The 17,741-nt window shown below is 33.0% G+C and overlaps 1 pseudogene across 1 annotated transcript; it reads left to right on the top strand.

Annotated features, from left to right (window-relative positions):
• The first annotated feature begins 2,600 nt into the window (after positions 1-2,600).
• Positions 2,601-4,877, top strand: LOC107626096 (putative LRR receptor-like serine/threonine-protein kinase RKF3 pseudogene; annotated as a pseudogene). Its single transcript, XR_015905209.1, has one exon. The product of XR_015905209.1 is annotated as a putative LRR receptor-like serine/threonine-protein kinase RKF3 pseudogene (transcript).
• Positions 4,878-17,741: the final 12,864 nt, after the last annotated feature.

Genomic DNA, 17,741 nt, shown 5'->3' with positions numbered 1-17,741 from the left:
ATATTTTAAAAAAATTAATAATAATTTATTTTAATTTATATTTTATTTTTTAATTAATTTACTGTCAAATAATTTTAATTTTAAAAATTAGACTCATTTAATGACTGATTTTGGATTAGTCGAATCGAACTATGAAAGGTTTGATCCAATTCTCTTAACCACGCCGATAACACTATTCCATTATTTAGTAATAGTCTATTTTGAGGTTGGAAAAGAATCATAATTCTTGATAATAAGATCCTAGTTACGTAGTGTGTATATATATATATTGTTGAAGAATTTTTCCTTTCAATTTTCTTAGGCTTGATTCGATGGCTAATATTGCACGTGTAAGTAGCAAATTAATATTTGTGATCTACTGTTGACTAGAGACTACCTTCTAGATTGTGTGGAAAAAAAATAAAAGAGATGTTATTAAAATAATATTAAAAAAAGGAATAGATAGGAGAAAATGACAAAAAAAAGACAAAGTTGAAGAGATGAATCGATAGTGGATAGTGGATAACTAGTAAAGTGATAGATACCATATCTCTATTTGCATACCAAAAAACATGATGATGAATAATTCAATCATTAATAAAAGTATAAAACATCAATTTCACACAAACTTAATCAAAGGTTGGGTTCGAGGAAGGAACCTTTTTGATTAATTGTGTGCCTCCAATTTTGTTCTTCATATTCACCTAAGTTAGTCAACTTAATTGGCTGCTCTCAGCTTCTTATTCCATACCAATATAACACCTTCCCTCCATAGTCAACCACCAATTATTAAGCTCTCTCAAAAGAAATAAATAATAAAATAAAGTAATATTATCACATATGATTCTATAATTTAACACCTCGCTATTAAGTCATTTTTTCAGGTGTTTTCTAAGGTGGTTATCCTCCCTCTTCTGTTACACTAATGCATGATTGGATATTTATTTTTAGAGAAATAAGATACATAGATGTTTATCTTTATAATTTGAAGATACATAAATTTTTTATTAATTTAAAATTTTCTGTTATTTTTTAAAATGTGAGACTATTTATCAATCTAAAATATATAAAGATAAATAAATTATTTGAAAAGACTTAAATATCTCGCGTTTTAGAAAATGTGTACGTAAGACACTCTTGTATTTTTAATTAATCGATGATTTATTTGTCTTCAAAATAAAAGAATAGTGATCGATTTATCAATTTTTTTTATGGTTAAATATGATAATTCTAATATAATAAGTATTTTTTTATTGATTTCTAAGCACTTTAATGGATGAATTTCAATGTTTTTCCGTGGTTATTGTTTAAGGTAGTTTCTCTTCTTAGTATTAAGGGGAAAAAACTAATTAACTCTTAGACGTAATTAAAGTTATATATTCTTTCATAAAAAAATCAATATTTTTCTTTTCAATCGAATTGATCAATAAAATTTCTAAGAGTAAAATCTAAATGCAACTTTCATTTACACGCAAAATTTCTACAACGTTATTGATATGGACATTAAAAAAATTTGACATCAATTCAACCACTACACTGGTACAATTAGATCAAATTGCCCGTCATTTGCACTGACCTAATTTATAAATGGAAAAAAAAAATTAAACGTCAGTAACTTTAATTCATGTTAATCAGTATTTTTAGCCATTAGATTAATATTTTTAGTCCAATAATTTAACATCATATATATTTAAGTATTTAACCAACATTTTTAAATATTATTAATTAACTGTTAACAAAAAAATAATAAATTGTGATAATTTTGTAACATTATCCGTTATATCTATTTTAACAAGCAAATAACATTGTTGGCAAAACAAAAAATCAAAGAAAGATTTTTAAAAAAAATTAGGTAACTAAGTGTTAATTCTCAAGTACCACCAATTATTGAAATTAAAGTTTATAATTTATTTTTATGAGTAGTACTACATAACTAATAAAATTTATTATTTTTTATTAATATCTAACCAATAATTTTTTTTTATATTAATTAGGTTATCAATTTATAAACTATAAACCCTAAATCTTAATAATATCAAAACAAAATATTAATCTAAAATATTAACTGATATTAAAATGTGTTAGTTTACTAATATTTTTTTTTATAATTTAAATTTATATTTTAGTAAATAAAAAACTAAAAGTCTAACTCAAAATAATTATAATAAATATATATCAAAATTAATTATTAATATACAATATATATTAAAAACAAATTAAATATATATTTATACACAAATATATAATTATTAATTATGGTATATAAATAACATTTTTAAACTTAATATAATACTTGTGATTGTGCTAGTTTTTGTTGTTTACATTATGAAAAAGTATAGGGTACTAATATACTATTTGCTAACTTATTGCTAATAATAATTAATTATTATATTTTAAATACATGTATAAGGAGACATATCTAAAAAATACATCTATAAAAATATTTTTATTAAACACAGTTATATAAAAAATATTTTTGTTAGACATATCTACAAAAATACTTTCATTAAACACGATCAAAACAAAAGTGGACAGAAATAGACAGAAATACTATTAATAACGTAATGGAATTGTTACATTATAGTACCTTTGATTACATAATAAGCTAAGATTGTATAAAGTGAATTGTCAAACACTCAAACATGTGGTTATATTCTGAAGCCTCAAAACCCCACCATTTCCAACTCTTTCTTCAAACAAGAAACAACTACTCAATACTCATCACCACCACCATTATTCTAAATGACCATTTTACCCCTCTTCCTTTTCTTCTTCTTTCTCCCACTACCATCCCTCTCCCAACAACCGCCACCACCACCACCACCCTCATCATCATCATGCCCTCTTAACTTCACCATCCTCTACACCCTCACCGGCACCGGAAACACCCCAACCTCTTACTCCGCCGCCTCCGGAACCACGGTCACAAACACCAAGTGCCAGTTCATCCGCCAATCCTTCCGCCTCCTCCAGTCCGACCTCCTCCGCCGCACCGACAACTTCATGCCACCCCTCTCCGCCTCCGTCTCGTGCTGGTCCAACTTCCAATCCTACATCAACTCCTTCGACCCCACCTTCCATATTCAATCCTCATGCGGATTCTCCAACGCTTCAATTTCCCAAGGTTGCGTCAACATCACCACAAGGCAACGCTTTGAATCGTTGGTATCCTCTTCCGTGCTTCAAAATGTGGATACTAGTTGTAACCAGTCCCTTGAGAATAACTCGCCATGCGCACTCTGCACTACAAGCTTGTCTTCTTTACCAGCTTCTGGTAAATATCTTGGGAACCTCAGTGATTGCACTTCTCTGCCTTCTGTTTATGCTGCTGCTTTTAGCAACGCTTTTGGCCCTTCTGACCCTGGCACTGCAAAGTGCTTGTTCTCCCTTGATTTCACGCCTTTCGGCGATTCTAACAACAAGAAGAACAAGAAGAAGATTGTTGTTTCTGTCGTTGTCACCTTTATTTCTGTTTCGGGTTTGGTTTTCGTGGCTTTGGGATTGTGGAAGTTGAATGAAAAGTTGAGTGGTAAAAATGTTAGTGTTGCTGAAATGGGTTTGGTTTCTTCTTCAAGTGTTATGTGTTTGGATTATTCTTCTATGGATCAGAGCACTACTTTGATAAGATTCAGTATTGAGGATATTAAGAAAGCTACTAAGAATTTCTCAAGAGATAACATAATTGGAAGAGGAGGTTATGGCAACGTTTACAAAGGGTTGCTAAATGATGGAACTGAGGTTGCATTGAAGAGGTTCAAGAACTGTTCTGCTGCTGGTGATTCCAGCTTCAAGCATGAGGTTGAGGTTATTGCAAGTGTTAGACATGTGAATCTTGTTGCATTAAGAGGATATTGCAGTGCCACAACAAATTTAGAAGGGTACCAAAGAATCATTGTTTGTGATTTAATGAAAAATGGTAGCCTTCATGACCATTTATTTGGCGGCGGTTCTTCTTCAATTGGGCTTAATAATAAGCTTAGTTGGCCAATTAGGCAAAAGATTGCACTAGGAACTGCTAGAGGAATTGCTTATTTGCATTATGGTGCTCAACCTTCCATAATTCATAGAGATATCAAAGCAAGTAACATTCTTTTAGACGAAAAATTCGAGGCTAAGGTAGCCGATTTCGGTCTTGCAAAGTTTAATCCTGAAGGTATGACACATATGAGCACAAGGGTAGCAGGAACAATGGGTTATGTGGCTCCGGAATATGCTTTGTATGGTCAATTAACAGAGAGAAGTGATGTTTTCAGCTTTGGTGTTGTGCTTCTTGAGCTTCTAAGTGGAAAAAAAGCACTTTCAATGAGCAATGACGGTCAACCTTCTGCGTTGACCGATTGGGCATGGTCAATGGTTAGATCAAACAAGGCCTTAGATGTGATTGAAGATGGAATGCCTGAACTTGGGTCACCCAAGATTCTTGAGAAATATGTTTTGATTGGTGTGCTCTGTTCTCATCCTCAATTGTATGCTAGGCCTACTATGGATCAAGTTGTTAAGATGATGGAAACGGATCAAGATGTTGAAGATAATGAGGAGAACATGGTGCCGGCTATACCGGATCGGCCGATCCCTCTGGTGGCCGGAAGGCTTGATATCGAGAGATCGGCCAGTAGTAGTGGCGGCGGCGGCGGCTCTGGTGGACTATCTAGTCCTACAGGGTACCAAGCTTATACAATTGGAAGTGATAAGCATTCTTCTAATAACTCTAAGGAAGATGGAAGTTCAAGCTCCAAGATTTTGAGTATAGAAGAATGAGATTTTTCTTCTTCAAATTCTGGCTAGTTTTAGCATCATTTTGTTTATACATTTATAATTTAATTTCTTTTATCTGTTATAGAATCAAATGTACATATTTTGATACTTCTTTTTGAGCTATACTTTGATCAAGTTTTCATGAATTCTAGTGCTAGATATTAGACCTAATTTTTCAATTTTACACTTTTGAGAATCTTGAAATATGTAAGAAGAGGAATGATTTTTGGTTTGGTAGGTTGTTTTCAATGCCAATTACACTTCGGTTTTGTTTTTGTTAACTATATCATGTTGTCACCTTTCGGCATAATTGCATGTTTAATATGCTCTCTATTCATATTTATTTGTTACTATATATTACTTATATTTAAATATAGCATTTGGCTAATAGGTGTACAAAAGATACAATTTTTTTTTAAGGATAGATGGTGAAGTTATCAATTAATTTTTTTATAGAAAAAAGATACAAAATTTAAATTCTTAATATATTTATTTTGTATTTATTAAATTAAAAAATTTGTTAGTAATAAAATCTAAAGACACATATTAATTAAACTCTTAAATATATTAATATAAGGATGTAGAAAAAATGATAGTAATAGACTAATAGATTTTGTATTTAAACAAATTGATTTAATGATTTACTAAAAAATAATCAATTTAAATTGGTCAATTATAAATTCTTAAATAAAATTTATATTCGTGATGAATTTAATATTGTATCACATTGAGAATATAGTAGAAAATCAAAAAATAATTTACTAAAAAGTAATTATGATAGATAAAATAAATAAGAAGAGAAGAGCAATATATTTATGAAATCATAGTTGTCATTCCCCTGAAATTAAAATAAGAGAAGCTGGTATTAATGTTTAATGTCTCTGTCAAGTAAAGCGAAACATTTTTGCTTGTTTTTTTGGGGTTAATACAGGTTGCATCTGATTACATTAATTATGAGTAGTTGTCATTAAAAAAATTTATGTGTAATATTACTTTTTTTTTTAATTATTAATATGTGGTTTAAGTTATTGCACATGAGTATTGGATAGTATAAGAAATGGTTCTCACATAACATAATAATTCATGTACTATTTGGTACATTTGCCGACATAAATAAGTGTTTATAAAACTTTTCTTATGATGTGATTTGATTGGTGTTATTCTGAAAATACTAATTGACAATAAGTCAATGATAATCTTCACTTTTTCAGTATTGTGGCTGGTTTTATTTTTTAATTAATTTCAGTGTCAAAATTTAAGAATTCAAACCGCCGTGATTGAAATACCAGAAATTCTAGAAAATTATGATGGAATATCTTGAAATCTAGTAGCTCGCCAATATCGAACTAGTCAAATAATAAATAATAAATAACTAAGCTCATTTTCTTTTAAGACCTCTTGTTCGAAAATACAAAAACCTCCCTTAGACAAAGAAAAGACTATAATTATTAGGAGAGAAATGTTGAAGAAAAATGTTAGCAGTCAATATATATATATATATATAGGAAGACTCGAATCCGCGATCTCTTAGATAAATATGAAAAAATTATACCATTTGAGCTATAACTCATTGGCTAGCAATCAATATTTTTCACTAATATTAATTAATACAATTATATTAGATATATATTAACATCAGTCATTAATATAAGTTATTAGTGTAAAATATATATTAAAATATAAAATACATATTAAAAATAAATTAAATAATATATATATATATAATAGTCGATTTTAATCACTAATTTTAGTGTATAAATAATATTTTTTAATTAATATTTTATTTTTATACTATTAGAATTTACAATTTAAAAATAATAATTTTAAATTTAAATTTTAATATTTAAAATTAAAATTTAAAATTTAGAACTTAATTAATACCATATTCTTTGATATTACGAATAAAAATACGTTTAACTAGTGCACAATGCAACTTTTTTTCCGATGGTATTTTAAGACAATTGAACATTAACATCCTTTTTTTCTTTTCTTTTTTTGTGTTGTCTTAACATCCTTTGATAAAAGCCTAAGAATTAATCGTGACAGACGAGTTATATCTTATATATAAAGAAATGCAAGATTGTTCATGAAAAATCAAAATTTTGCCTTTAACATGAATAAAATATGGGCCCAAATATGTCGAGAAAAGATCCCTTGCCTCAATTAGCATACCATGCTAGTGATGATTAGAATTTAAAAAAAAAAAATACTACATATACATTTTTTAATATTATAATTTTCGGTTTTCATTTTTTAATTAGTTTTATTTTTGATTATCTACAGTATTCTCCAACTCGACAGGCCAAGGAATAATCTATCACAAGCGGAGAAATGAACTGACTACTCAACAAATGTAAGATGATTAATTATTTTTTTTTTTACTTAATAATATTTTGCTATAAGAGAAATAGTAAAGGATGTTGACATTGGGTTGGGCTTCAAAACTAAGCAGGCCAGGCCCAAGTATGATTAACAACAAATGGTGATACTAATTAGAAGAAACAAACACAACTAATTAACGTAGACAAAAAAAACCAACTAATTAACAAACTATACCGCCCCTTCCCCCCCCCCCCCAAAAAAAAAAACAACTCACAATGAATTCCCCTGGTTTTGAATTTTTCTCCAACAAATATTAATTCAAAGATTTCCAACAAAAAGACTAAACAGTATTGTTCCATACTTCCGTATGCTCTTATTTTTAGTGGATGAGTGTGTAGTGCAAGTGTGTTAATAGTACCTAGTGGTGTTAATATAATCCAAGACTCTAGGACTAGTCCTAAATTCTTCAATTTAATTTTAACTCACAGCCCTAAAATTATAAAAATACATCTTACAAGGTTCTGTCCCTAATGAAGTCCCAAAAAAATAATTGAAATAGGGTTGACCCTAAAAGTCTTAAACATGTCTCTGTCTTTTACTCTTTTCCTCTCGATGCCACCGTGTAGAGCAGAACTTACTTCTCGCTTCTCAGATTGAACATCATTGCTCTGTAGCTCGTTTTCGTCGTTCTGTAACTTCTTCTTCTTCTTCTTCTCTTTCTTTCTTATCTGCAATTTCAGTTTTCTACTCTTCTATCGCTTCTTGTTTTCATTTTGCAAAGAAAAAAAAGCATTCATTTTGGTGAATCAGTGTCATTTCCACATGTATTCCATCAATTTTCTTACGCTAACGTCGTCTTCTTCATTCCAACTTTTTAACTTCTGAGTTTCTCTCTTTTTAGCTTCTTCTTCTGGGTATCTCAAGAATCTTTGAGCAACTCCTACTAACTGCATGTTCCACTTTAATGGCTCAATCCCAACACTTGTTCATGCAGTGTTCTGACCTTCTAGGTAATCCATTGGAAAGTCATCACCTATCATGCCTAGTACCAAGAGCATGCTTACTAAACTTATTGTTTCCATCTTCGTTCCTTTTGTCCAGAGTTGCATTATTATTATGTTGTAAACTTGTAATAGGATGTGGCTATGTATGTATATAGTTTATTTATTTATATTATATCATGGCTGTCTTTTGATATATCTCACGTCTTAACGGTGACCCTTGGCTCTGAATTGAAGTCTGATTTTTCAAAATAACCATTGGGGCTATCGAAGTCTTGATTTAGTTAAGTATGTTTCATCGTTTAGGTGATATAGTTCAGTTTAGGGTAGCATCTTGTACCCGATATTTTAAGCCATCTTTATCAATATAATAGAAAATTAGAATAAACCGGTTTAGTAAAAATTTGATTGTTTGAAAAATTTGATTTGGAATATCGTTTTAGTTTTTGAAGAATAAACCAGTTTAGTAAAAGTTTGAATGTTTAGAAAATTTGATTTGGAATATTATTTTATTTTTTGACTTTGTAAATAGAGTTTATTTTGTAGACCTGGTCAATGAAGTTTTGATTGTTTAAATATGATAGAGATTATTGAAATAGAGATTGAAAAAGTAACAAAAAAAAAAAAGAGAATTATCCATGGGTTAACCCTATGATGTTTGGCCCATGAGGGCTTTTAGCCCTGCAAGGTTTTTTAAAAATTTGGTCCTATTGAGTATAAGGCCTTTTGTTCTTTTGGCCCTATAAAGTAGGGCCAAAGCCCTATAGAGCCAAGCATATTGACACTAATACATATTGGTAAGATAGAGGAGATCTTTTAAATCATATCAATTTTCCAGTTTTCCCTTTCATCTTTCACCTTCTACTCTCACACTCTTTATGATATAACTCACCAACTTTCCCCTTCTTCTTCTCCATTCTACTCTCGCACTCTTTATGATATAACTCACCAACTTTCTCCTTCTTCTTCTTCCTTCTGCTCTCTTAAGTCTATATACCATTCTATACTTTTCTCTTCTTCTATTTTCTTAAAACATGTCGGAATACTTGGATAAAGTCGGAATACTTGGATAAACCTCTCTACGAGAGAGTGACAACAAGGGGTAATAATACCCTATGACAACAGGGACCATCTTCCCTTTTTCAGAGAGGATCAACTTGATAATCGTATTCTTGATTCAGTACAACCTTGCCAAAGATAATTTGGGCGCGACACGTGCCATAAATATTTATGTACTTGACGATAATGGACTGCCATTTCTCGTGGTTGTAACAGCCCAGACCACCCGCTAGCACGATATTATCCGCTTTGGCACACAAGGCCTCACGATTTTGCCTTTGACGATAGGGATGATAGCCGAAGCCCCCCACACTCACTCGTCAAAACGCGTCATGCTAGGGAGAGGTATCCACACCCTTATAAGGCATGCTTCATTCCCCTCTCTAACCGATGTGGGCCTTACAATCCACCCCCTAAGGGAGTCCAGCGCCCTCGCTGGCACATCGATCCGGGTTCTGGCTCTGATACCATCTGTAACAGCCGAGACCACCCGCTAGCACGATATTGTCCGCTTTGGCACACAAGGCCTCACGGTTTTGCCTTTGACGATAGGGATGATAGCCAAAGCCCCCCACACTCACTCGTCAAAACGCGTCATGCTAGGGAGAGGTATCCACACCCTTATAAGGCATGCTTCGTTCTCCTCTCCAACCGATGTGGGCCTTACAGTGGTACCTAAAGATGGATCACAAAACTTACAATGTGAAAAGTGTGGTGCTACCGGCCATGTCAAAGAGGACTGTGTTGTTGATCCCAGTCAAAAATGGACAGTGGCAACTGGCAGATCAAAGAAAAGCTCTGTCAATGCACACAAGAAAGGACGCGGGCGTAGATAGCTTTGTTGGAAGAAGACAGTGGTGTTATCTTTGGTTCTTTGTTGTAATAGTTGTTTTAGTTAGTGCTTTCACTTGACTGCTTCTGTAGGACCAAATATTTTTTAGACTGATGTGAAAAATGAGAGGCAGAGAGAACAACAGTAAGGGTTTGATCAATAGTAAGGCTATCGAGATCTTGACTTAGTTAAGTATGTTTCATCGTTTGGGTGATATAGTTTAAGTTCAGTTTAGGGTAGCATCTTGTATCCGATATTTTAAGCCATCTTTATCAATATAATAGGAAATTAGAATAAACCAATTTAGTAAATATTTGATTGTTTGCAATATCGTTTTAGTTTTTGAAGAATAAACTAGTTTAGTAAAAGTATGAATGTTTAGAAAATTTGGTTTGGAATATTGTTTTATTTTTTGACTTTGTAAATAGAGTTTATTTTGTAGACCTGGTCAATGGAGTTTTGATTGTTTAAATATGATAGAGATGGTTGAAATAGAGATTGAAAAAGCAACAAAAAAAAGAGGATTATCCATGGGCTAGCTCTATGATGTTTGACCCATGAGGGCTTTTGGCCCTTCAAGGTTTTTTGAAAATTTGGCCCTATTGAGTATAGGGCCTTTTGTTCTTTTGGCCCTATAAAATAGGGCTAAGCATATTGACACTAATACATATTGGGAAGATAGATGAGATCTTTTAAATCATATCAATTTTCCAGTTTCTCCTTTCATCTTTCTCCTTCTACTCTCACACTCTTTATGATATAACTCACCAACTTCCCCCTTCTTCTTCCTCCCTTCTACTCTCGCTCTCTTTATGATATAACTCACCAACTTTCTCCTTCTTCTTCTTCCCTCTGCTCTCTTAAGTCTATATACCCCTCTATACTTTTTTCTTCCTCTATTTTCTTAAAATATGTCGGAATACTTGGATAAACCTCTCTACGGAAGAGGGAAGAGTGACTGTGTACGATCGGAATCAAAATGGGTAATAATACCCTATGAAAATAGGGACCATCTTTCTTTTTCCGGAGAGGATCAACTTGATAATCGTATTCTTGAGGTTTCCACAGAAGTTCAATACAACCTTGGCAAAGATAAATCGGAACGGGACACGTGCCATAAATATTTATGTACTTGACGATAATGGACTGCCATTTCCCGCAGTACCTAAAGATGGATCACAAAACTTACAATATGAAAAGTGCGGTGCTACTGGCCATGTCAAAGAGAACTGTGTTGTTGATCCCAGTTGAAAATGGACAGTGGCAACTGGCAGATCAAAGAAAAGCTCTGTCAATACACACAAGAAAGGACACGGGTGTAGATAGCTTTATTGGAAGAAAACGGTGGTGTTATCTTTAGTTCTTTGTTGTAGTAGTTGTTCTAGTTTTTGCTTTCACTTGACTGCTTCTGTAGGACCAAATATTTTTTAGATTGATGTGGAAAATGGGAGGCAGAGAGAACAACAGTAAGGACTTGATTGTTATCGAAGTCTTGATTTAGTTAAGTATATTTCATCGTTTTGGTGATATAGTTCAGTTTAGGGTAGCATCTTGTACCCTATATTTTAAGCCATCTTTGTCAATATAATAGGAAATTAGAATAAACCGGTTTAGTAAAAATTTGATTGTTTGAAAAATTTGATTTGGAATATCGTTTTAGTTTTTGAAGAATAAAACAGTCTAGTAAAAGTTTGAATGTTTAGAAAATTTGATTTGGAATATTGTTTTATTTTTTGACTTTGTAAATAGAGTTTATTTTGTGGACCTGGTCAATAGAGTTTTGATTGTGTAAATATGATAGAGTTTGTTGAAATAGAGATTGAAAAAGCAACCAAAAAAAAAAGAGAATTATCCATGAGCTAGCCCTATGATGTTTGGCCCATGAGAGCTTTTGACGCTGCAAGGTTTTTTGAAAATTTGTCCCTATTGAGTATAGGGCCTTTTGTTCTTTTGGCCCTTTAAAGTAGGGCCAAAGCCCTATAGGGCCAAGCATATTGACACTAATACATATTGGTAAAATAGAGGAGATCTTTTAAATCATGTTAATTTTTCGGTTTCCACTTTCATCTTTCTCCTTCTATTCTCACACTCTTTATGATATAACTCACCAACTTTTTCCTTCTTCTTCCTCCCTTCTTCTCTCACACTCTTTATGATATAACTCACCAACTTCCCCCTTCTTCTTCCTTCTTCTGCTCTCTTAAGTCTATATATCCTTCTATACTTTCTCCTTCCTCTATTTTCTTAAAACAAGTCAGAATACTTTGATAAACCTCTCCACGGGAGAGTGATTGTGTACGATCGGAATCAACAAGGGGTAATAATACTCTATGATAACAGGGACCATCTTCCCTTTTTCAGAGAGGATCAACTTGATAATCGTATTCTTTAGGTTTCCACAGAAGTTCAGTACAACCTTGCCAAAGATAATTCGGGCGGGACATGTGCCATAAATATTTATGTACTTGACGATAATGGACTGCCATTTTCCGCGGTACCTAAAAATGGATCACAAAACTTACAATGTGAAAAGTGCGGTGCTACCGGCCATGTCAAAGCGGACTGTGTTGTTGATCCTAGTAAAAAATGGACAGTGACAACTGGCAGATTAAAGAAAAGCTCTGTCAATGCACACAAGAAAGCACACGGGCGTAGATAGCTTTGTTGGAAGAAGACGGTGGTGTTATCTTTGATTCTTTATTGTAGTAGTTATTCTAGTTAGTGCTTTCACTTGATTCCTTCTGTAGGACCAAATATTTTTTAGACCGATGTGAAAAATGGGAGGCAGAGAGAACAATAGTAAGAGTTTGATCAACAGTAAGACTATCGAAGTCTTGATTTAGTTAAGTATGTTTCATCGTTTGGGTGATATAATTCAGCTTAGGGTAGCATCTTGTACCTGATATTTTAAGCCATCTTTGTCAATATAATAGGAAATTAGAATAAACCAATTTAGTAAAAATTTAATTGTTTGAAAAATTTGATTTGGAATATCGTTTTAGTTTTTGAAAAATAAACCAGTTTAGTAAAAGTTTGAATGTTTGAAAATTTTGATTTGGAATATTGTTTTATTTTTTGACTTTGTAAATAGAGTTTATTTTGTGGACCTAGTCAATGGAATTTTGATTGTTTAAATATGATAGAGATTGTTGAAATAGAAATTGAAAAAATAACAAAAAAAAAGAGGATTATCCATGAGCTAGCCCTATGATGTTTGGCCCATGAGAGCTTTTGGCCTTGCAAGATTTTTTGAAAATTTGGCCATATTGAGTATAGGGCATTTTGTTCTTTTGCCCCTATAAAGTAGGACCAAAGTCCTATAGGGCCAAGCATATTGACACTAATACATATTGGTAAGATAGAGGAGATCTTTTAAATCATATCAATTTTTCGGTTTCCCTTTTCAACTTTCTCCTTCTAGTCTCACACTTTTTATGAAATAATTCACCAACTTCCCCCTTCTTCTTTCTCCCTTCTACTCTCGCACTCTTTATGATATAACCCACAAACTTTTCCCTTCTTCTTCCTCCCTCTGCTCTCTTAAGTCTATATACCCTTCTATACATTCTCCTTCCTCTATTTTCTTAAAACATGTCGGAATACTTGGATAAACCTCTCCACGAGAGAGTGACTGTGTATGATCGGAATCAACAAGGGGTAATAATACCTTATGACAACAGGGGCCATCATCCCTTATCCATAGAGGATCAACTTGATAATCGTATTCTTGAGATTTTCACAGGAGTTCAGTACTACCTTACCAAAGATAATTCGAACGGGATACGTGCCATAAATATTTATGTAATTGATAATAATGGACTGCCTTTTTCTACGGTACCAAAAGATGTATCACAAAATTTACAATGTGAAAAGTGTGGTACTACCGGCCATGTCAAAGAGGACTGTGTTGTTGATCCCAGTAAAAAATGGACAGTTACAACTAGCAGATCAAAGAAAAGCTCTGTCAATGCATATAAGAAAGGACACAGGCGTAGATAGCTTTGTCGAAAGAAGACGGTGGTGTTATCTTTGGTTCTTTGTTGTAGTAGTTATTCTAGTTAGTGCTTTCACTTGACTGCTTCTGTAAGACCAAATATTTTTTAGATTGATGTGAAAAATGGAAGGCAGAGAGAACAACAGTAAGAGTTTGATCAATAGTAAGACTATCAAAGTCTTGATTTAGTTAAGTATGTTTCATCGTTTGGGTGATATAGTTCAATTTAGGGTTGCATCTTGTACCTGATATTTTAAGTCATTTTTGTCAATATAATAGGAAATTAGAATAAACCGGTTTAGTAAAAATTTGATTGTTTGAAAAATTTGATTTGGAATATCATTTTCGTTTTTGAAGAATAAACTAGTTTAGTAAAAGTTTGAATGTTTAGAAAATTTGATTTGGAATATTGTTTTCTTTTTTGACTTTGTAAATAGAGTTTATTTTGTGGGCCTGGTCAATGGAGTTTTGATTGTTTAAATATGATAGAGATTATTGAAATAGAGATTGAAAAGCAACAAAAAAATAGGATTATCCATGAGCTAGCCCTATGATGTTTGGCCCATGAGGGGCTTTTGGCCCTGCAAGGTTTTTTGAAAATTTGGCCCTATTGAGTATAAGGCATTTTGTTCTTTTGACTCTATAAAGTAGGGCCAAAGCCCTATAGGGCCAAGCGTATTGACACTAATACATATTGGTAAAATAGAGGAGATCTTTTAAATCATATCAATTTCTCAGTTTTCCCTTTCATCTTTCTCCTTCTACTCTCACACTCTTTATGATATAACTCACCAACTTCTCCCTTCTTCTTTCTCCCTTCTACTCTCGCACTCTTTATGATATAACTCACCAACTTCCCCCTTCTACTTTCTTCCTCTACTCTCTTAAGTTTATATACCCTTTTATACTTTTCCCTTCCTCTATTTTCTTAAAACATATCGGAATACTTGGATAAACCTCTCTACAGGAGAGTGACAACAAGAGGTAATAATACCTTATGACAACAGGGACCATCTTCCCTTATCCATAGAGGATCAACTTAATAATCGTATTCTTGAGGTTTCCACAGAAGTTCAGTACGACCTTCCCAAAGATAATTTGGGTGGGACACGTACCATAAATATTTATGTACTTGACGATAATGGACTGCCATTTTCTGCGGTACCTAAAGATGGATCACAAAACTTACAATGTGAAAAGTTCGATGCTACCGGCCATGTCAAAGAGGACTCTATTGTTGATCCCAGTTTAAAATAGACAGCGGCAACTAGCAGATCAAAGAAAAGCTCTATCAATGCACACAGAAAAGTACACGGGCGTAGATAGTTTTGTTGGAAGAAGACGGTGGTGTTATCTTTGGTTCTTTGTTGTAGTAGTTGTTCTAGTTAGTGCTTTCACTTGACTGCTTCTGTAGGGCTAAATATTTTTTAGACTGATGTGAAAAATGGGAGGAAGAGAGAACAACAGTAAGAGTTTGATCAATAGTAAGGCTATCAAAGTCTTGATTTAGTTAAGTATGTTTCATCGTTTGAGTGATATAGTTCAGTTTAGGGTAGCATCTTGTACCCGATATTTTAAGTCATCTTTGTCAATATAATAGGAAGTTAGAATAAACCGGTTTAGTAAAAATTTGATTGTTTGAAAAATTTGATTTGGAATATCGTTTTAGTTTTTGAAGAATAAACCAGTTTAGTAAAAGTTTGAATGTTTAGAAATTTTGATTTGGAATATTGTTTTCTTTTTTGACTTTGTAAATAGAGTTTATTTTGTGGACCTGGTCAATGGAATTTTGATTGTTTAAATATGATAGAGATTGTTGAAATAGAGATTGAAAAAGTAACAAAAAAAAGAGGATTATCCATGAGCTAGCCCTATGATATTTGGCCCATGAGAGGCTTTTGGTCCTGCAAGGTTTTTTGAAAATTTGGCCCTATTGAGTATAAGGCCTTTTGTTCTTTTGGCCCTATAAAGTAGGGCCAAAGCCCTATAGGGCCAAGCATATTGACAGTAATACATATTGGTAAAATAGAAGAGATCTTTTAGATTATATCAATTTTCCGGTTTTTCCTTTCATCTTTCTCTTTCTACTTTCACACTCTTTATGATATAACTCACCAACTTCCTCCTTCTTCTTCCTCCCTTATACTCTCGCACTCTTTATGATATTACTCACTAACTTTTCCCTTCTTATTCCTCCTTCTGCTCTCTTAAGTCTATATACCCTTCTATACTTTTCTCTTCCTCTATTTTCTTAAAACATCTCGGAATACTTGGATAAACCTCTCTACAGGAGAGTGACAATAAGGGGTAATAACATTAATACCCTATGACAACAGGAACCATCTTCCCTTTTCTAGAGAGGATCAACTTGATAATCGTATTGTTGAGGTTTCTACAGAAGTTCAGTACAACATTGCCAAAGATAATTCGGGTGGGACACGTGCCATAAATATTTATGTACTTGACAATAATGGACTGTCATTTCACGCAGTACCTAAAGATGGATCACAAAATTTACAATGTAAAAAGTGCGGTGCTACCGGCCATGTCAAAGAGGACTGTGTCATTGATCCCAGTCAAAAATGGACAGTGACAACTGGCAGATCAAAGAAAAGCTCTGTCAATGCACACAAGAAAGGACACGGGCGTAGATAGCTTTGTTGCAAAAAGACAGTGGTGTTATCTTTGGTTATTTGTTGTAGTAGTTGTTTTAGTTAGTGCTTTCACTTGACTGCTTCTGTAGGATCACATATTTTTTAGACTGATGTGAAAAATGAGAGGCAGAGAAACAACAGTAAGGGTTTGATCAATAGTAAGGCTATCGAAGTCTTGATTTAGTTAAGTATGTTTCATCGTTTGGGTGATATAGTTCAGTTTAGGGTAGCAAAAATTTGATTGTTTGGAATATCGTTTTAGTTTTTGAAGAATAAACGAGTTTAGTAAAAGTATGAATGTTTAGAAAATTTGATTTGGAATATTGTTTTATTTTTTGACTTTGTAAATATAGTTTATTTTGTAGACCTGGTAAATGGAGTTTTGATTGTTTAAATATGATAGAGATTGTTGAAATAGAGATTGAAAAAGTAACAAAAAAAGAGGATTATCCATGGGCTAGCTTTATGATGTTCGGCCCATGAGGGCTTTTAGCTTTGCAAAGTTTTTTGAAAATTTGGCTCTATCAAGTATAGGGCCTTTTGTTCTTTTGGCCCTATAAAGTAGGGCCAAAACCCTATAGGGCCAAGCATATTAACACTAATACATATTGGTAAGATAGAGGAGATCTTTTAAATCATATCAATTTTTCGGTTTTCTCTTTCATCTTTCTCCTTCTACTCTCACACTCTTTATGATATAACTCACCAGCTTCCCCCTTCTTCTTCCTCCCTTCTACTCTCGCTCTCTTTATGATATAACTCACCAACTTTCCCATTCTTCTTCTTTCTTTTGCTCTCTTAAGTCTATATACTCTTCTATACTTTTTCCTTCCTCTATTTTCTTAAAATATGTCATAATACTCTGATAAATCTCTCCACAGGAGAGTGACTGTTTATGATCGGATTCAACAATGGGTAATAATACCCTATGAAAACAGGGAGGATCTTCCATTTTCCGGAGAGGATCAACTTGATTATAGTATTCTTGAGGTTTTCACAGAAGTTCAGTGCAACCTTGCTAAAGATAGTTCGGACGGAACACGTGCCATAAATATTTATGTACTTGACGATAATGGACTGCCATTTCCCGCGGTACCTAAAGATGGATCACAAAACTTACAATGTGAAAAGTGCGGTGCTACCGG

Source organism: Arachis ipaensis, chromosome B2 (genome assembly GCF_059453495.1).
Source record: "Arachis ipaensis isolate K30076 ecotype BB chromosome B2, ASM5945349v1, whole genome shotgun sequence".
NCBI classification, from domain to species: Eukaryota; Viridiplantae; Streptophyta; class Magnoliopsida; order Fabales; family Fabaceae; genus Arachis; species Arachis ipaensis.
The sequence above is the reverse complement of the archived record's forward strand: the minus strand, read 5'-3'. Positions and strand labels throughout refer to the sequence as shown.